This window comes from Cryptomeria japonica, chromosome 11 (genome assembly GCF_030272615.1).
Source record: "Cryptomeria japonica chromosome 11, Sugi_1.0, whole genome shotgun sequence".
NCBI classification, from domain to species: Eukaryota; Viridiplantae; Streptophyta; class Pinopsida; order Cupressales; family Cupressaceae; genus Cryptomeria; species Cryptomeria japonica.
Window position 1 is genome coordinate 21,032,319 of NC_081415.1, and position 22,711 is coordinate 21,055,029.

The 22,711-nt window shown below is 36.3% G+C and overlaps 1 long non-coding RNA gene across 1 annotated transcript; it reads right to left on the reverse strand.

Moving 5' to 3' along the window:
- Positions 1-1,143: 1,143 nt before the first annotated feature.
- On the reverse strand, positions 1,144-3,360 carry LOC131049509 (uncharacterized). The gene is made up of 3 exons (XR_009106746.2): positions 2,726-3,360; positions 2,524-2,616; positions 1,144-1,806 (listed from the first exon to the last, which is right to left on the reverse strand). It is a non-coding gene; the product is annotated as an uncharacterized LOC131049509 (long non-coding RNA).
- Positions 3,361-22,711: the final 19,351 nt, after the last annotated feature.

The following is a 22,711-nucleotide window of genomic DNA, read 5'->3' on the forward strand; positions in this document are numbered from 1 at the left end:
TCATTTGATAGTGAACATAAGTCAATAGAGTAGGTTGATCTTATATTGAATGCAAGTAGACAATACTTATCCACAAGCAAATTATGATTCTTTTTCATCCAAGAGATTCGATAAAAATTGGATTTAGGAACGCAAGCAAACTATAATTTTTCAGCCATTTCTAAACTCACCGCATTATCAAGCATTACGAGTTTAGAAATGGTCAACAAATTATAGCTTGCTTGCATTCGTGATTCTAATCCCTATAAAATCTCTTGGCTGAAAAAGGATCCTAATGTGCTTGTGGATAAGTCTAGTTGCATTCAATAGAATCTCAATGTTCTCTATTGACTTATGTTCAACATCTCATGACACTTTGTTTGATGAACTACCTTTCGACCCCTATAGAATCTCTTTTGCATGATGCTTTTTTATCCCTACTAGCACACACTACTCATGCTCATACTGATGACTATTAATGCACTTTCCTTTCATATTAAAGTCCTCTATTGATTGTGTCAACTTTGCCTATCATCTACCAGTGTGTTATACTTTGATGGATGTCATTACCCCAATATTTTTTTAGAAAGGAAAACACCTTCAAATCTCTTAATGATTCCGAAACAGGGGCTAAACAGCTACATGTACTCATTAATGTAGACGTTATGATAATATTATCTTAGTTGTTGCTCGTGGCATTCATGTTCAAAAATATATGAATAACAATCTTTGAAGCCATTGTCTCTGTTTGTCATGCATCAAATTGACATGGGTGATCGGTATGTTGTTGGAGTTCCAAGTAAACTCACTATTAACTCTTTCAAGGAGCTTTACAAATAATTAAAATAGGTAATTTGCATATTTATTTTAAACAAATTTATGTAAAAGATGTTGAAAAATATCCATTTCAAAGTACAATCTATATTTCACCCATAACATAAAGAGTACAATCAGTATACTGCTACTATGAAAAGAATTCTATAGAATATACAGATTCTTTTATATCTGATTATTCATTTTCTTTAGCAACGCTAATATTATTAGGCACAATTACACATACATTGGCAAATATTTAGTCAGGATAACGATACAAAGATTTTGGAATTTTATAATGATAAGAACTCATGGACCATTTGATCGCCAGTAAAATTAGCTTAGCTTATTTCATTTATGAGATAAACATTTCCTTGGCTTGTTTCAATATTTAATTTAAAAAGCAAGCTTTATCATTAGCACCCCAAAATACAGGTTGTTTATTAAGGAGATTCAGAACATTAGGAGTATGAGAATGGGCCCTTGCCTCACACATACAATGAACTATCAGAACATAGACGAGAAGTCAAATAGAAGATCTGACTTGCTACTGAAAATGAAGGAAATATTTGAGGAACTTAAAATTGAATATCACCTTTTGCCTCAGTACTGCATATAAGTTCCTCATGCATTTCCAAAACAAATTGCATTTCTAGGTTCCATATATTTGCATTTGTCCTTTGGTACTCTCACGCCTTTGGAAGAGGTAAATAAAAAACATGTTTTGTTGGGAACCATTGTTGTTTCAAGGGTTGCTTCTATACCAATCCTGGAATCTGCATAATCAAAATGATAATTTTTTTTGGATTCTGTTTTGCAAGCAACAGAGCTATATTGCTTTATACACAAGGTACATATTCCTGGGAATTGCCTTTTCTTGCCAGAACATAGAATATCTGAGGTATAGTGCAGATAAAAACAGAGTATGAGATCCATGCCCATTCATGTCTTGTGGGATACAGAGACTTCACATTGTTTTTGAAGCCAGAATTGCTGAAGATTGAAGGACAATTCCTGCAAAAAAAATATTTTCATTACCTCATTGTCATAGCGTAAAACTCATCAAACTTAACCATCAGCTGCATTTGTCAGACATTCAGAAGTACATTAGATTTAGATACACAATAATTTTAGTAGACCATCATTTGTCAAACAACAAAACAGGGACCATCATGTCCTGTTCTCCTACTGGTGTTTCAGGCATTTTATATACTGGCAAGTTGCAAGCCTTGGTCACTGCTGTAAACATGACAACTTTCTTCAGTACACTGGCAAAAAACCCCATGCCTAGATTTCAAATGCAATACTAGTGAGACAAGATTTCTGAAACCCAATCAAACATAAAACCCACAAATGCAAGTGTTCTGCAAAATAAATGTGAGCGTGTGGGTATGGTTCCAAGTCATATGGGTGAGCAGTGAGGAGGAGTATATTAATACTACTGTTTCTGAACAGTATTCTGATGCTGTTTTAGTTTTGAATATGCAGTAAACTGCTAAAAAGAACATTGAAAACCCCACAGTAGGGTTAAATTATGTGATGGTGCAGGAAGAATACGTGTGAAATAAATTCAGATTAAAAAATACTTGTGCAATCTGCAAAAATAAATGCTAGTAAGTCTTACTTTAATTTTTGCTATATAATTATGGAGATAATGCCCAAGCTGATAAAATTGAAAGAAAAAACCCTATACAAGCAGCTAAGCCAAATGACTGGGTGATAAGCACATACATTTTCTGAGAGTGTACTACACTCGAGAGACTAAGTCCTCAGCACCATCACCATCACCAATATCTTGTGTACAAAGCAATAAAGCTTTATTGCCTGCAAAATAAAATCCAAAAAAATCATCATTATAATTCTTCATGCATATTCCAGCACAGGTATATAAATGGTCTTTGAATTAAATTATAAAAATATTTTTCTAATTTACCTCTTCCAAAAGGCCCAAGAGTACCCAAGGAGAAACGGAAAAAATGGAACCTGAAAATGCAATTTCTTTTGCATTTCATTTCAACTCATTGAAAATGCATAAGGATCTCGTTTGCAGTTAACCTAACAAACTTAACATGCACTTTTGAAGGCAAAAGTTGATATTCATTTTAAGTTCCTCAAATGTTTCCTTCATTTGCAACAGCAAATCAGATCTTCTATTTGATTTCTTGCCTGTCTTCTGATAATTCATTGTGTGTTAGGCAAAGGTCCATTCAGAGCCCTTGCGATTCTGAGGAACCTCCTTTTCTTTGGAGGGATCATGCTCCTCTTCATGTTCAGACTCCTTTCATCCATTCTCAAAAAAAAAATTCATCGCATGAAATAAAGAAATTGTATTCATCACGCATTAAATAAACAACTGAAACCCTTTCGCATTCCAGACCAAAAAAAATAATCACAATAAAAAACCTTTCACATTCTCTTCCATTCGGAAAAAATATCAAATTCCATTTCAATGAAAAACTTTTCACATTCCATTCTAATGCAGGAATGCAAGAAGTTTCTCCATTTCCCCAAAAACTGTTCACATTCCATTCCGAAAAAATTCAGAACTAATCACATTCCAGTCCTATGCAGGAGCGATAGAAACCAAAGAAATAATAGACCATTGTTTAATTATTGAGTAATAAATAATTATAAATTTTAATTTTTGAATTTAATTAAAAAGATAATGATGGATTTCAAATGAAATGATCAGATTGTATAGTTAATGGAATAAAGAGTCACATTCTTTAGATATTTTCAAATGTTTCTAGATGGTGTACATCTTAATTAAAAAGTTTATTATTTTATCAATATTTGTTTTTTCAAATAAGATAGTTAGTTGTTCATTTTTAAGTTATTTTCAATTAATAATAATAATAATAATTTTTAATGTCTGAATTAATTAAAAAATAATGAGAGATTTCAAATGAAATGAAAGATTTTAATAACATTTAATAGATCATATAGTTTATAGAATAAAGACTCGTATTCTTTAGATATTTTCAAATGTTTTTAGATGGTATACTTCTTAATTAAAGAGTTTCTTATTTTATCAATGCGATTCGGATATTTTCTGTGTTGTTCGCTGAAATCACGCATTTGCAGGCATGGGGTGAGGAATGTTTCAGTTGCGTGAAAGTTGTTTTTCCCAGCAATGCCTCATGATTCTTTCACCAATTGACGGCGAAATACTACAGGAAACCCTGGAAATTGATTCCGTGGCAGATCCATTTTTCAAGAGTTAATTATTCAATTAGGGGTTAACCAGCCCTAAAGCCCCGATATTTTCAGATTTATTTTTTCGTCTACTGTGAATAGATTGAAGCATTAGCTGTAGGGAGAGTTTTTAAAAACATTTTGCTGTGGTAGGGTTTGGTAAAATTTTCTTGCAAACGGTCGTCCATGGTACTGCTCTATACACTCAGCCGCTACTCTTGGTGTACTGCAACAGGGAAATCGACCAATACAAAGGAAATATAAGGAGGCCGCACCAGCATTTAAGGCAATAGTTAGCTACAAGTTTGATCATTGTGCATGTTTGCAGCTGTATTTGTATTGCATTTAGCGATGTAGCAGTCTCTGATAAGAAATTGGGACCTGAGGTGCTAAGCATGGAACGCTATTCACCAATTTGAGGGGTATTTGTGTATACAACAGGTTCAGTAGAAATTTAATATAGTGATCGGACATGGTTGATAGAGGATATTTGGGTTCATGGGTGGATGTGGGTTGGGAAGACCCGCCTCATGTTCCGCAGTGGGTCTACACGAACGACAGATGAAAGGCCATGGCGATACAGGTAAACCGAAGTGGAAATAACTAAGTTTTTTGGCCAGTTTCAAAGTACTTTCAAGGCTTCTTTGGGAACAGACGCAGTGTGGCATGGAGACAGAATAACAATGGAAGGAGATTCACTCAAGGGCGTTTTAATAATTGTGCGAATCAAAGGAATTCTGAGAAGCAATTCAAGGGCTTTTCGAGGAAATGGTCTTTGGATCTGGGCAATCAGCGAACGCTTGCTAGGGTTGTTGGCTTGGTAAATAAGGCGACTGCGGCTAGGGTTTCTGTTTCTTCACAGCACGTGGGAAATAAGGTAAATGTGAACCTTAAGGAAGCTAGTCTGGAAAAGGTAAGTAAGATACCTACTGATTCTATTCTGTCGGGGGTTTCGTCATCACAGGTTTGGGCTCCTATCCCTTGTATCGATCTTTTGGGTTCCTATGTCGAGAAGAAAGTGAATTGTTTGCATATGAATGCTATTTCTGGGGAAATTTGGGGTGATCAAATTAGTTTGTTAAAGCTTTATCATAAATTGCAAAAAAGATGGGGGGCTATGCATTATTTTCAATTATTGTTTGCGAATGCTTTTATTATTGTCTTTGATTCTCCTTCTTTCAGAGATGAGGTATTAACACTAGTACATTCGGAGCTAATTTCCGACAGTCGTTTGTCGGATTTGCGACTAATTTTTGTCGAAGTGCCGACAAAATCACCCATCGAAAACTTGACATCGGATTGGTTGACGATGCCATGCCCGTCGAAAATATGACAATCTAATGGACTCTGCCGATGGTCAAAGAAGTCATCGGAATCAGTAGATTTCGTCGCAGAGCCGATGACGATTTGGAACTTCGCACTGACCGTGATGCTGTTTGTCCGACACTTGTGTCATCAGTCCATTCGGAGACATCGATGATCGTCTGACTACGAAGTGTCATTGCACGTACAGCATCCTCATCGGATGTTTGTGTGGTTTGAGTGAGAAGTGCGGCGACTCCAGAACATTTCACTGACGAGAATGTTGTATGTCCGTCGATTACATCATCGGTCGAAAGCTTGGTATTCGTTGTAATTCCGATGATGATAATTTTTATCAATTTTTTTTTATTATTATCCAGTCATTGATATGTACAACGAATGATATTCTATCCCCACCACCTACCAGTAGGAGGCATAGGTTTGAGGCTAATATGAGGCGCATGGTTTCAAGCTAATATGATCAGGCGCACCATGGTTGAGATGGTCCAACTCCCTAGTCTCACTCTACGACTAAGCTCATGCCATATCTAAATCAAAGACATCTCAAATACATCATCGGTGGAAAGCTGCAAAATGCCATTTTCATACATAAGCAAGACATACACAATTGGGCACAATCACCAAGAGAACGGTAAAAAGTGTGTTTGAGATCATTGTCCTAATTGTGGTGTGGTCACGAAGAGATCATCGTAAATTTGTTAACCTCTTCGTGACCACACCACAATTAGGAAAATGATCTCAAACACACTTTGTTCTCTTGGTGATTGTGCCCAATTGTGTGTGTCTTGCTTATGTATGAAAATGACATTTTGCAGCTTTCCACCGACGATGTATTTGAGATGTCTTTGATTTAGATATGGCATGAGCTTAGTCGTAGAGTGAGACTAGGGAGTTGGACCATCTCAACCATTGTGCGCCTGCATATATATATAGTTTTGTGTATTCATTAAAGATTTTCATTTAATTTTGAGCATTTTGGTTAGCAAATCAGGGGTGCACTTTACATTCTTGTTGTTATCCAATTCACTTACTTTAGCTCCATTTCTTTCTTTAGATTTGGGGTCTAGAGCTCCTCCGTAAGTAGAGATTGTTGGTTTTGTCTCCCCTGCTTTGGTTGGAGAGTTTCTTGTTATCTCTGGTCTAGTTAGACCACAGAGTTCAACTTTTCTTAGATTCATTAAGCTTTTTATTTGTTGTGTAGTGTCTTTCTTGATATGCTTGATTAGGATAGTTTTTAATATTTGATTCGCTAACCCTAATGAATAACATTTGTTTCTTGTGCTTCTCTTTGTGTGTGTAGCAATCAAACAGGTTTTTCTAACTATCCTTCTTTTTGCAGAGCATCATATACATATACATATTATGTATATATCTATATATCTACATATACATATATGACCAAATCCTATATATCATTTGGTTTGATTTTATTATTGGTTGTTTTCACATATGATATTATTATAATACCTAATGTTATATCCCTATTTATTTTTGTTATCCAATTTTCATTTATATGTCAATTGCATTTAATAGGGGTTTTTTTGTTGTTAGGATCTCCATTCTTTGAGTCTAAATTTTAATATCCTGAAGCTTATTCCAGTCTTTTCTAAGGTCCTAGGTCCTTGTTGTTTTGGAAATCTCATTAAAAGGCTCCAAAAGGTTTCAAATGTACCTTATAAATGAAAAGAAGGGCTATATTCTTATGATTATATTGTGAAAACTTTAGAAAAGAAGCACATTCATGTGACTTCATGAAAGCAAAAGTTTTTTCCAAAAGAAAATACTTTGGAGGGAAGGTCATTCAAGTCTTCAAATGCATGTTCTACATGTGACCAATGATTAACTTGAGTCTGAAGGAGTCAAACTCGGGTTTGACATAGCTGGACTTGGGTTTTCATGCAAATACCCTATTAGGGAGAGGGACCAGTAGTTGTGAGGGGTAACTTTATCAACATGTAGCCATCACGTGGAATATCATAAGACCTCCAATTTTTTTAGAAATGTAAAATGGACATTTAACTATCTAAAAATTAAGGTTTGAAGGAGTGACTTTGTTACCAATTTTTTGACTTCAAGAGATAAAAAATAGAATTATTATATACCTCATGTCTTATCATGAATTTAGGAAAGTTTAGAGAAAGGATTTATTAAATACCTTGAAGGTGTCTATAAGGTTGAGCTTATTTAAAAGGATGAGATTTCATAATGCAAGGTTTGGAAGGAAAATAATTCACTTGAAAAGGCATTTTAATTCAAAAGATGTAAAGACAAATAAAATTCTTTATTTATTTAAAAAAGTTTTCTAAAGGCTTCCTTCCACATGATCATCAAGAAAATCAATTTCATGCATAGCTTGGAGGGAAATAGAAAGCTAAAAGTATAAGCTTTCATGTGATTTTAGGGTTTGCATTTTGTTTCAAATGAAAAGAACCATTTATAGCTAGTTTTTAGAAGTTATGCTAGGGTTCCACAAGCTACACCTTCAGTTTATGTCCTAGCACGTCACCGCAAGGAGGAAGGTTTATAAGAAAAGGACTGCATGCAATAGTCAAAGGGTTACTTCAAAGTTTGAATGAGAGGATTGCCTCTTCGATGAAGGAGTTTCATAAAAATATGAAGAGAATCCATAAGGACATTTACAAAGCACCTCTTGCCAATACCATGCAAACCACATGCAGAGTTTAGGTGTGATAGAAGTTAGCATCAAAGCTTCTGGAGAGAAATTATCAGTCATAACAGTAGATATCCACATTTGGAGGTGTAAAGCGGAAAATCGCTGTCGAACCCTAGTTGGTCTCCCCTCTTCCAACTCCGAGGAGAGAGAAGGGAGATTCACTAGGATTCGATGGATTTTCACTTAGGGGAGAGACTTTACATTCAAAAGAGGGGTTGAAACTCATAAGATTCAATCCCACACAATGTAAGATTGGATGCTAAATGAATTTCAAGGGTTTGGAAAGCAAGGCTACCCTCTTTTGTAAAGAATATTGATTAAGGAAATTAAGCTAAGAATGCATAGAAAGTCATAAAGATTCACTTATAAACTGAGTTTAGGTTATAGGATGAAGCTGCGGACCTGGAATTAGTAGTAAAATGTCAATACGGCGCTGTCCTGCAAATTTGAGAAAAAGTTGTCGGGACGATGGCGCCCGGCGCCACGGTCCTCCGAAAAATCCGCGAAACGAAGGGGGATCGGTTCGTCTCTGCACAAGGATTCCAAATCTTCAATCTCAGCCGCGTACCTACAACCTACACACAGAAAAGCGAAGATGATTGGGGGGTTAGGGATTAGGGGTTTGCCTTTAGGTCAAACCCCGGTTTTGGAATTAACCAAGAAATGAGCAAGAGCTGTAAATGTAAATGACTGTAATGTAAAACAAGTACTAATACCTTGTTCTAAGGATGTTGGTATCCTTATGTGCAAAGGTTTAGATGTTGTATGTTGTAGTATGTTGTAGCATGTAATAAGTGATCTCCTCTTCAATGGTTGAATCCTTGACTTGAATGCAACACTTAGCCTTGAATGGAGACTTGAAATGATCAATTGCTTGAATGCTTGAATGCTTGAGTATAGTTTCCACGCCTTTTCCATCATCTCGAATGAAAGAGGAAAATGTAGTTTATATACTTGTCAATTAGGGTTGATAGACTGATTTTCCCGACCTTAGGCCGACCAGGGAAGTATATTTCCAAATTGCAATCAAAAAGACCCGATATCACTTAGGAGACCGGGCCCAAAATAGGACCCAGGGACCAGGGCGCTGGGCGCTCTGGTCCCACCTCCGGGACAGCGGGGTGCAAAGGAGGTTCAGGCCAGGGTGCATGAAAAATGCAGTTTTCAGTGTCGTGAGCAAGTTTTGGGGTCTCCATTCAGGTTGCGTGTTGCGTCGCCATCGTGAAGACCGAAATGCAGTCGAAATTGCAAGTGTCGCAATTTTAGGACGCTACATTTAGCCCCCACTTTAGCGGGAGTATGTATGCTCATACTTCCGGTAAAGTACAAGGAAACAACATTGAAAGACTTTCACCATGTCAAGGAGGCAAGATACACCAAGCCCCCAGTGGACTAATGATCTTACGACTTCGATTGACAAAGTAAAAGGGAAGATCACGAGGGAGAACCATGACTGTTGATAGTAAGGTTTCCTCACTATGAGTCATGCAAAAGAAATACCAAAAATTTTCAAGACAAAGCTAAGTTTGCCAAGAAATTTTCAAGTATCTTGAAAGGATAGACAGGGTGTATGCCCCCCTACGTTAAAGCGATCGCACATGCCTCAACGGGGGTGATTGTTTTAACGTAGTGATACACATAGAAAATGAGAAAGGAAAGGAGGACGTTATCGCAAGGATTTAGCCCCCAAGTGTGAGATAAACCCAAGGATAATGAACACAAACACAAAGCACGAGGTGACTTCGCTTTCCTCAGGGTCAGTATGCTGTATGATAAGTCATGTATATATCATATGTATGTATGCATAATTGTTCTTCATTCCCCAATCAAGGAAGGTCACCTAGAAGAAGGGAACACATGTGTCTTTTGAGTCAACATGAGAGAGATCGAGAGATCTCAATGCTTTGCATCGTCCTCAAGTAGACAACACTAAGGACAACAAATAGAAGAATGAGAATAACGTATAGAAGAAGTAACACAAGAGAGGGGGAGAGAATCTGCCATGCTAATGTAACTAGTCTAGCACGTCATCTACCCCCCGATCTTGCTGATCAATGTTTCGGGAAGGAAGGGAACACGCTAGAGGAGGAACATCCAACACAGCAGATGGAGCTATCACAAGATGCAAACAAGGGCTATGTTCATGTTCCAAGCCACATTGTTCTTGTCTAGGAGCTAGGATGAGTGCTTTAGAAAATTCATTAGATAAATGGTTATCAATATCAACAAGTTATCACTATCAGAAGCAAGAGGAGTAACATTTTCATCATGCATAACATTTTCATCTATATCATCATCAAGATTTATAAAAATAGGATCTTTAACTCGCACAGGATCAAGACCATCATGCATCTTATGTTTAGGAGACTTAGGCTCAATATCCGGCTGAGGAGAAAATGGAATAATGCTTGTTGAAGGTGTTTTTGGAGATTGTAAAGTTTGAGAAGCAGCTGCTTGAGCCCTAAGATGACGCTTTCGTCGGCGTTCGCGTGCAGAACGATTACGTCTAGTCTTAGTAGGAAGTGTAGAAGATAGAGGAGGAGGAATGTTCTCATCCTTATCACTTGGGTGTTTAGGTTGTGGTCTCTTAGGCTGGATAATAGGAGAAGAAGAAGGTCTCTTCTCTCTATAAAAGGCAGGAGGAGGAACTGCTCCATATAAAGGAGGAATTTTTGGTTTAGGGAGAAGACCAAGTCCATCATGACGAGGAGGTATAGATCTACTCTTAGGAAGTTTATTAGGCATAGACATAGTCACATCCATGGGGACGGGTTGGGAATCTTCTTGGGGAAAGACATTAGTTTTGTCTTTCAAAGGAAGAATTTCCTTCTCAAGAATGATAGGAATGTCAAGTTTAGGTGTTCTAGGTTCACTTAGAGATAGGATCATATCTGTTTTCCACTTTTGATAAGATTTAAAAAGATGATCACTTCGCGGAGGAAGAGATTGAAATTGTTTAGGCCAAAAGTAATCAATAGGAACACTAGATGTTCTTTCAGCTGGTTTAAAGAGACTATGATTGACAGTAACAACTTCACCATTATGGGGAAATTTCAAACACTTATGAATAGGAGAAGCAATAGCTTTCATGGAAGATAGCCAAGGATAGCCAAGCTTCACACGAAATTGTTCGGAAGAAGGAATAATAGCAAAGTTCACATCAAGAGATTTGTTATGGACCTCAATAGGCAATGTAATAGAACCAATTGCAAGAGAAGAAAATGCATCAAATAGTTTCACAATCACATCTGTTTTGTCATATATCACTTGATTCAATTGCAAAGTAAAAAGAAATTCTTCAGTAATAACATTAACCATGCACGAAGGATCAATAAGCACTCCATGGCAAGGTGTATTCTTGACTTTTGCAACTATGTATAAAGGACCATCAGGTGCTCTAATGGTTTCACTAGAATTAAATGTGATGGAAGGTTCTTTAGGGATTTCTTGCTGCTCTACAAAGTTAATCACATTCGGAGTCATAGACACAAGATCATCAGATGAGAAAGAGGAATCATTAGCCTCAATCGCATTAGAGGTATGAGAGGTATGAGAAGGTAATGGATCAGTGAAAATCTGAAGATTTTGGTTAGGAGGAGCTACAGATGTGTTGCCTTTATCATTCACTCCAGAAACAGAAATAGTATTATTATCAATCAAATCCTGAATTTTACCCTTTAAAGAAAAACATTTTTCAGTATCATGACCAGGCTGACGATGAAAATGACAAAAAGCTTTGTGATCAAAATAAGGTGAAGTAATCTTTGCAGGATCAATTTGTCTTATAGGAGGAAGAGTAAGCACATTTTGTCCCAATAACTTATTCATAATATCATGCAATGATTCATTCAAAGGAGTATACTTTCTTTCTTTCCTGAAAAATTTAGAAATAGGAGGCACACCTGATGCTGCATTCACATTGTTGTTGATGATGTTTTCATTGAATTTGATGGAATCTCTGTTCGGTTTAAACTTCCCAAATGGTTGTTGACTGCTATCACCCTTATCACTCGGAGCCATAGGATGTGATTGTTCCATTTGACTCACAGTCAGTTGATAATTGTGAAGAGTGGCACACAACTGTTGGAAAGAAGTAAACTCAGAAAACAGAAGTTTGTCTCGAATATCTTTTTGCAAATTAGAAATAAAGATTCTTTGAATATCATTATCAGGCACTGGAAAAGAAATTTGAGCATACAAATGCTTATATCTACCAATGAAATCAGTCACTTTTTCTTTAACACCTTGTTTACAATGCATTAAATCAATCAAAGTAACTTTAGGACTTATATTGTTTTGAAATTGTTGAATGAAAGCATTTGCAAGTTGTTCAAAAGAAGTAATAGAATAAGAAGGCAACGAGCAATACCATTGTAGGGCTTTGTCTCTTAATGTTCTGGTGAACAGTTTCGCAAGCAACCTTGGGTCGTAAGCAAAATCAGTACAAATTGTTTGAAAAGTCTTAACATGTGTTAGAGGATCTCCTTTACCATTATAAAGCTCCAGATGCGGGATTTCAACATGTTTAGGAGGGATGGTTCGAACAATGTCAAGAGAAAGTGGGCTCGCAACATCAAATGTGGGCACACTAAACTTAGATTGGTTCATAGAGGCAATTTGTTGCTGTAAAGAAGAGACAATTTGTGCAAGATTATTAATGGTAGCTTCGGTCGAAGAATTCATATTAGGTGTGTTAGATTGAGATGGAGGTGTGATGTTATTGAAAGAAGGTAAAGAGTAAGGTGGTGGGACTCTATGATAGTCAACCATAGGGGATGATTGGATAGGAGGAACACTACAAGGAGGAATGAAATGGTTAAATGAATTGCCCCCTTGCATCATGTTCATTTGTGAAGATGTAATAGGAACACTCATTGAAGGAATGTACGAAGAAGTTGGATTGAATGAAGGAAGAGGATTAATTGAAGAAGAAGGATTGCCCCCATGACTAGTGATCATAGGAGGAATGTCTTGTATAGAGGTAGCCATTATGTTTGATGTAAAGGTAGGTATACTAGCAATAGGAGTTGTCAACGGAATAGAATGATTGACTTGTGTAGGAGGTTGTGTATAACCTAAAGATTCAGCACAACTCTTCATAGGCATCACATTCGAATCCACAATATGTGCAATACCACGCAAAACATCAATTCCATTCTTATCACTTTGAAGCATGCGTTTTAGACCCTCAATTAAAGGAAGAGCTTGACTATCGGCATACTCATGAGACATCCATTGGTGAAAATCGTCAAATTGGTTATCCAATTTGGAAAGTTGTTCAACAGAAACCTCATGGAGAGCTTCTTCATCATTCAGAGGATTAGAGGAATTACCCATGTCCTCGTTAAAAAGGCTACTCAAATTAGGTTCCATCTCCTCGGTAGTTAAACCTCGGAAAGACTTAATTCTACGGCTTCGTCTAACGGGAATAGTATAAGTAGGGCTTATTGTTGTAAAACTCATGCACTAGAGAGAGAGAAAAGATTTTGAATTTAGAGGTAGCAATTTTCAGTAAAAACAGCCAATCTTTCAGATTTAAGCTGTTAAATGCAATCACAACAGTCTCCCGAAATTTCGGAAAAAATGTTCGGGACCGTGGCGCTCGGAGTGCAACACGGTCCTTGCAACTTTTTTCAAAATTTGCAGGGATGAAAGGTATGATGATTTTAGAGCTAATCTGAAAAAATTGAGTGATTTTACGATCTGTAGATAGGCCAAATTAAAGTTGCAATCTCAAAATTGAACCCTATCAAGATTGTCGAAAAATGCAAAATTTTGAATTTTGAAAAAGAGAGGGAAACTGAAAATTTGAATTTTGAAATTTTGAATTTTGAAAATTGACTCAATTTCACGCAAAATTCAATTTTGAAAGCGGAAATCAAAGTTGTTGTAATTAAGCACTTAATTTCAAAAGTCACAAATTGCAAGAATTTGAATAAAGTACTGAAATTTCGAATGAATGCAAACACACTTTTCAGATTTAGGACAGTAAGAACACAATTTCGACACAAAATTTCAGTTTCAATAATTTTTGAATGATTAGGAGCCTTAAACCAAGCAATCACAAGACCAACTTTGACTGTAATTTTGAAAGTGTTATAATTGACAAAATCAGCTAAAATTCTGGATTTTAGCAGGAAAATACAGCAAGATCTCGCTCCCGAAATTTTGGAAAAAATGTCGGGGACGATGGCGCTCAGAGTGCAACACGGTCCTCGCAACTTTTTTCCAAATTTTCAGGGATGAAAGATATTGTGATTTTATTGCAGAATCCAAAGTTATAGCTGATTTGGAGATGTTTTGATCGGTCAAATTGTCGAACAAAGGTTGAATTAAGAGGGTTTCAAAAATTAGGGTTTTGACATTTAACCACTTAATTTTCAAAATTAAAGTACAGATATGAATTGATAATTTATAATAGAAAAGCAGATCTGAAGCAAGCATTAATAATTAAACATTTCGCAAGTTTAATTGCTTAAAAAGAAAATTTAGGGTTTTTATGCAATTAACCTCTAAAATTTTACAAAAGATCAAACATGGAAATGTAATCAAGGAATCAATTTTCAGATCTAATCATGAATAATCAGAAAGGATGTTCACGTCGGGTTCACCAAAATGTAAAGCGGAAAATCGCTGTCGAACCCTAGTTGGTCTCCCCTCTTCCAACTCCGAGGAGAGAGAAGGGAGATTCGCTAGGATTCGATGGGTTTTCACTTAGGGGAGAGACTTTACATTCAAAAGAGGGGTTGAAACTCATAAGATTCAATCCCACACAATGTAAGATTGGATGCTAAATGAATTTCAAGGGTTTGGAAAGCAAGGCTACCCTCTTTTGTAAAGAATATTGATTAAGGAAATTAAGCTAAGAATGCATAGAAAGTCATAAAGATTCGCTTATAAACTGAGTTTAGGTTATAGGATGAAGCTGCGGACCTGGAATTAGCAGTAAAATGTCAATACGGCGCTGTCCTGCAAATTTGAGAAAAAGTTGTCGGGACGATGGCGCCCGGCGCCACGGTCCTCCGAAAAATCCGCGAAACGAAGGGGGATCGGTTCATCTCTGCACAAGGATTCCAAATCTTCAATCTCAGCCGCGTACCTGCAACCTACACACAGAAAAGCGAAGACGATTGGGGGGCTAGGGATTAGGGGTTTGCCTTTAGGTCAAACCCCGGTTTTGGAATTAACCAAGAAATGAGCAAGAGCTGTAAATGTAAATGACTGTAATGTAAAACAAGTACTAATACCTTGTTCTAAGGATGTTGGTATCCTTATGTGCAAAGGTTTAGATGTTGTATGTTGTAGTATGTTGTAGCATGTAATAAGTGATCTCCTCTTCAATGGTTGAATACTTGACTTGAATGCAACACTTAGCCTTGAATGGAGACTTGAAATGATCAATTGCTTGAATGCTTGAATGCTTGAGTATAGTTTCCACGCCTTTTCCATCATCTCGAATGAAAGAGGAAAATGTAGTTTATATACTTGTCAATTAGGGCTGATAGACTGATTTTCCCGACCTTAGGCCGACCAGGGAAGTATATTTCCAAATTGCAATCAAAAAGACCCGATATCACTTAGGAGACCGGGCCCAAAATAGGACCCAGGGACCAGGGCACTGGGCGCCATGGTCCTGGAGGACCAGGGCGCTGGGCGCTCTGGTCCCACCTCCGGGACAGCGGGGTGCAAAGGAGGTTCAGGCCAGGGTGCATGAAAAATGCAGTTTTCAGTGTCGTGAGCAAGTTTTGGGGTCTCCATTCAGGTTGCGTGTTGCGTCGCCATCGTGAAGACCGAAATGCAGTCGAAATTGCAAGTGTTGCAATTTTAGGACGCTACAGGAGGTAGGGTTTTCAGAACCCTATTTTAGAATTTTTAGTATCTTATTGTTTAAATCATGCATTGGATATGCCTACAATAATGATTCAAGCAAAAGTCGGGTTAAAGGAGAAATCTAAATATCTATAAAAAAAATATAGTTTCAGCTTTGTGTTATGACAACATCTATAAGTTTGTCAATGCTTTCTTTCTCACCATGAGGGTTCCACATATTATTTAAAAGGGTTGATTGTCTTGCTAGATTTTCTTTTTCCTTGAAGTGAGCAAATCCCTAGGTCTCTTTTGTTCCCTAGGATAGCTTAGAAAGTACAGTCATGCAAAAGTCATTTAGTGAAATCATCAAGAGTTTTTAATCCCAAAACAAATCTCAATCATAAATAGAAAAGGTGTAATAGTAGGATTGACACAAACCAGATAAAGATCAAGTACGGGAAGCAGTGAGCTAGGTCTTTTACATATAGGGTAATAAAAGTAATGAATAGTGGCCCAAAATTATTCAAAAGGTCAAGAATAGAGAAAGCTCAAGAGTCAAATTCAAAAGACAAAGACATCATATGATCATTGAGCAGTGATCTGAAATTCAAATTATAGCAAGGTATTGTGACTATAAGATAGAAACCATCCTAGGAGCCTCCAGTATATCAAAAGTTGAGAAAGTAGTAAGCTTATTGTACAAAGACAGTGATCACTATAAAGTTGCAGTCAAGTTCAAAGCATTGATTTGTGAGAACAAAGGGTTTCATATTGGGATAGAGCAGTCTGATGAAATATCATGATAGTCATAATCATAATCTAAAGAGTAGTCAAATCTTCAAGATAGATTGGTGATAGTGCAGTCATTCATTAATTGTTTTGGACATTTCAAGCTATGTTTTCCTAATAGCTGGTCAAGTATAGAACAACAACACTCAGAAAATACAGTCTAGAGAGATTGCAGTCTACAGTAAAGCCAGTAGGAAGTCATACCTAGTACCAAATAAAATGACAGTAATCAAGTCTACTAAGTGAAAAAGAGCAAGGTATAAGTTTCTAAAAGGTCTTTTCAAACCTTAACAACAAATAACACGTTATTGTTGCAGCATTGTCAAAACTTGAAAAGAACAACACCTTATAACCTCAAGAGGCATAGCAGTCATTGGGCAACTCATGTCAAATGTGCAACTCAATACAATAAATAATCATAGTTTGTAGCCCTATAGCATCATAATCCAGTCCTTGACCAAGTATGCATACAAGAAACATCTAGTTCTATTAAGGCACAAGCATCAAAGTCCGAGGTTATGACAACTAGTCAAAAACATCAAGTAGAAAAAGGTTAGTCTTAGTCACTAGAACACAATTTGCAACATGCATTAGGAGTTGTCCTCCTTACAAATAGTGCAACATTAAAAAGGTATTATCAAAGCTACAACCATAATTCAAAGAGGAAGCTTACAAAGATAGGACAAAACTAGGTATAGTCATAAGTCAAGGCAAATACATGGTTGAAACTCAGTCCAAAATAGTGAAGAAGTGTAACAAATGACATGAGAAGTGTAAAGAAGTATTATAGCAATCATGAGTCATGGATTAATGAAGAGATTTTTTGCATCCATGATACAATCCTTAAAAGCATCCATGATACAATCTCAAACACACTTTTTACAATTCTCTTGGTGATTGTGCCCAATTGTGTATGTCTTGCTTATGTATGAAAATGGTATTTTGCAGCTTTCCACCGACGACGTATTTGAGATGTCTTTGATTTAGATATGGCATGAGCTTAGTCGTAGAGTGAGACTAGGGATTTGGACCATCTCAACCATGGTGCGCCTGCATATGTATATAGTTTTGTGTATTCATTAAAGATTTTCATTTAATTTTAATCAACTAAAGAGCAATATTCATGACTTACAAGTAATAAAAAAACTTACAAGGATGAGGCATATTCATTACTTACAAGTAATTAAAAAACTTAATTAGGAGTTCATTATACCCATAACTTAATTAGGAGTTCGTGTATAGACAAGACAATATGGGAGTTCATTATACCCAGCAACTTGTGGTGTTGTTGTTCGTGTTGGCTCTATTGGACCCTACAATTAAGATTCAATATACATTATTCAATAAGATTAACTGTGCAACATAATGAAATATTGAAAAGTGTGTTATCTTGTTGAGCCTCGCTTGGTTTCGAGAATAGTTTAATATTCTTTACTTAACAGGGCCAACCACGTAAAGGTGGAAGCTCATTTGGCCTCTCCCCCCCCTAACATCACTCTAAATTCCCCATTAACATCTTATAACATTCATTCATTCATTCTTTCTACCATTAATAAAATATAGCATTCATTCATTAATATCACATAATGTTCATTAACACATAACATTGATTAACATTAATTCACATGCAACATTCATCAATATTAATTAACACATATCATCCATAACCATTAATTAGCACATAATTACATTTACTAACACATAAAAATCAGTCATTATCAAATAAGTTAGATTACAATCATTTCTTTCTTTGTTTTTTCTTTGAAGCTATGAAAAGACTAAGTGGAACATCGGTTTCTTCATCATTTCCCCCCTCTGCAGATGTTCCGCCAACTGCTTGTGATCTCAATGTATGCTTAGTCCTATACTGAGGACGAGGACATTGAAGTGAAGGGGGGTCCTCTGCAATAACAAAGAAATGGGTTAAATTTAAAAAAAAAAATTATTGTTACAAGTATTTCATTAATTTAAAGAACATAACTGTTGTGCTCTTTACCTGATGGGGCCACATCATTTTGTGTAGCCTCAACCTCAACATGTTGAACACCCTCTAGATTGTCTGGAGTTGAAATACTAAACATTACATTAATGCTGAACACCAATTGCAATTATATTTCTTTAAAGCAATAACAGTGGTCCTCTTTACTTGAGTGGGGAACATCACATTCTTGATGTTATGTACCTAGATCATGCTCCACTTGCTCACCACCGACTACATGCTCTAAAATATTAACAAAAAAGGTTACATTAATTACTACTCTAATTACAAATTAAGATGTTTAATTATATTAATAGCTAAATAAATAAATTTGAATAGCAAATGAATACCTCCACTACTGGGATGCACATCCGGACCTTCATGTGCAGGTGGTGTTTCACAATTAGCAGGCTGCATTCCAATGACATGCACATTGTTATCATTGCTTGCTTATTTAAAACAAATATAGTCACTTTATGTTGGAACTCAACATCAATTAGATTATTGGTAAAGTATTCAATTTGAAACAACTTCCATTTAGCATATTTACCTGTGTGACGGATGCACTTGAATGTTGTGTATGCCCACTCAATTCTCGTAGCCGATCAGCCACGGCTGAATAGCCTTGCTAGTAGGCAATTCTCTTGTCATCTTTTGTGGGTGCTCTATTGAATTTAGAGTCCTACATTTTTGCTTGGTACCATGAATTTTGCTTGCATTGTTTGATAAAAAAAAATGTTTGCAATTTATTAATATTTTGATACAATATTTCATTTACATGAGATACTTACAATTCGTGTAGCAAGTTTCATGTAACCACCAGAGCCGAGTTTCTATTTCCCGTGCTTTTCTTGCCTTGCCTTGGTTGCTTTTGACATGTCACTCAGTCTATAAAATTTTTGAAATATGTTAGATTATATAAATATAAAGAGTAATTAATTAATACATAATTACATTCTTAATAGTATCTCGTACCTTCTCCTGGCATCTAGTGGTGTATTTCCTTTTTTCCTTTCAATTCTCTCCTTGGCATCCAAAATCAGGTCCTTCCACTCCCTCTCTGGAATCATGCGGGGACGCTTGTACTTTAGGTTCCTCTCCAAATGGGTCCTGTATTGGTCCCTCACATACTTTAGATATGTGCCAGCTTTTTCAAGGAGCTTGGTTTTGTCAAAGGTGTCATTTCCAAACCACTCAACCATTTGGTTTGTCAATTCATCTTTTAACCTTTTTTCTTGGTCATTCCACCTTTTAAAGAAAAAAAAAACCTGTTAGATTCAGAAATGAACTGAAGCTACATTTATTACACTTCAAGAAATGGATCAAAGGAAAACTATTCTAGCAATGATATGAAATCGAAAGTGGATTAGGGCTAGTTCACATATGATGTACCACCTTTTACGTATGGTGGGCCCAAATATCTGCAATGCAATGTCACGAAGATGTTTATAGAAAATATCATTGCCTGCAAAAAATTCATGGGATCATTAGTCCAAAATGAGTGATCATAAAGTAAATTACAATTAGAGTATATATAATAATAATTTTAAAGTACCTCGAACCTTTTGTATCTTTAAGGGAATCATTTCTTCGTCGCTCACCACCAATGTGGCCTGCAACATTCCAGTACTAGCAATACGAGAAGATCCAGAAAATGATGGTATGTTATCAGCAGTAGTCGCCTCTGGCACATCCTCACGTGCATCTCCTGCTCCAAAAAATGAATCCACTATAAAATGGCATTAGAATTCAAGAAAGAACGCTTGAAGGGAAATAAACACATGACAGAAGATAGAGCAAAAGAGGGATCTACCAATAGTGGGCGGGCCAATATGGCATGCACTAGAAGATGTCTGCATGCTACGTGTTGCCGACATTGCAGTCAGCAATATAGGTGAGGGTAACCTCTGATGAGGCAGCGACGACATTTGCACAGTAACATTGACAACACCTAAAGAATAATACATTAAATATATCAAACATTAAATATATGAAAAGTGCAAGAATTGTAAACAAGGATGCACCTTTATTTTGAAAATTGACAGTATCAAGTATGATGTGTATTGGGTACTCAGAGTGATAAGCCAAGCAAGTGATAATACAAGAAAATCATCATCACCTGAAGATCCTGCAACACCCTGATCATGGGAACGACTTTGATGAGGGCGGATAAATTGTTGTAAAAACAATATGTACATATTTTAGTTAATGACATAAAAGAGAATAAAATATAAACCATTATTGAGCTTTTGTTATAATTAAAGCTTTCATTACTGCTTACTTGCAAGTTTTCTATTGTCCAAAGCAATAATTCCATCCTCTCTTGTATCTCATCAGTGATAGGATGCACGACTGCCAAAGCAACAATCTCTTTTCTAATTTTTATAAGAGGCATTTTAAAGAATTTCATAAGGTGTGTGGAATCTTCAGGGTCATCATCGCTTAACCCTAATGATTCCACATCCCTAAAAAGGTGCTCAGGTACTGCAACCCCTTTCCCTTTCCCTGAACATCCGTCTGTGTCAAGAATATCATTAACAATTATAAAATTAGTATAAATCACTAAAAAAAGAACATAATAATGCAACAGTTTGCTTCTATCTAATTTGTACAATTACAATGAGGTTTACCTGCTTGGTAGAAGTGTCGTAAGCTACATCTCTATCTGCGATATGTGATGGATCCATGTCGGCCTATGACAAAGAAAAAATATAAAAAACGTTAGTGAAATTAAACCAATAGACTTAGCAAAAAAACTTCATAATAAAGTGGTATATTGGATTCGTTAATTGGAGGTTGGTTAATTTAAATGGTATATAGTACGTACCACCCCCATGATATTAACTTTGTTTGTATCTATATGATTCAAACTATAATCAATTAGACGTTCTTCGCCTGCACTTATTGATTTTATCGCACATACAAATACATGATTTCCCTCGCACGCCACAAATATGCAATTGGCTTGTTTATTAATTCACCCAGGTCGCGTTCTATTTATAAAACCTTCAATATTCCCTATTGCTTTTGGCTGACCATCAATGTATACAACCACTCGTTTACTTTGATCATTATCTTTCTGTTGTATATAATTTGCTGATAGTGCATACCTAAGCATACTTTTTTTATATTTAACAATCTGCATCCAATGATTGTAATTGTAACAAGGTCCAACAAACTCCATCAATTCTGCAAGTCTATTGTAACATACCTTTATGTCGTCCATGGACAATAAGCCTAAACCATGTAACGACGAAGGTGCTATGTGATATATCCTATCGTTAACACAAAAATCAGTGTTTATTGGAGGAAGTTCCTTGGGCACCCATTGTTTCTGTAGATGTCTGTACCTCATTGGCACCTCAATGTCGCCTTTGGTCTCATCATCATAAGAACATGACCCCCCTTGAGCAAGGAAAAATTTCATGCGTTTATTGAATTTTCTTCTAATCTTTTGACCTCTTGTTGATCTCCCTATTGTAGACCTACTACATGTGTCACTTTCATTTTCTATTACTGCATTTTCCTCACTTGATGAAGATAAATCTGACAAATACCTATTTGGAGGTACCTACACTCCATGAAATGAGAGAGTTAATTGGTAATGAGAGAGAAATTTTGCAAATGAGGGTAATGTTGATGAAGAAGTTAGCCCTAAAGTTGATTTTGGGATGAAAATTGGAATAAGTCCAACTGGGGCCTCAAGTGTTGATAACTGTATTAGATTTGCTGCTAATTTCGAGGTTTGAAAAACTGAGGAAGTTTGTTTTCCAAGTAATTTAAAAAAAATAAACTGTTTCTATAGGGTGTATTGACTAGTTATACCTGTCCATCCATGAGACTGTGCAGGATCCTCGTCAAAGGGATTCAGGGTCCTGTACAATGTAATTCAATTATCTTATGTTAGCTAAAAATTACATAGTACACAACATGAACAACATGAACTTTGTAGACAAAAAGAGTATTAAATAATAAAAAGATGTTGTCATCAAAATCATTGTAATTTTTTTAATTCCTTATCTTTACTTTATGTAGACTATGCAGGATCCTCAACTAAATGGTTGATGATGTCTGTAGTCAATGACATGTTCCCACCAAGGGTGACAACATCACACAGGGACTATACCTGAAATCAACACCATCAATTGAGC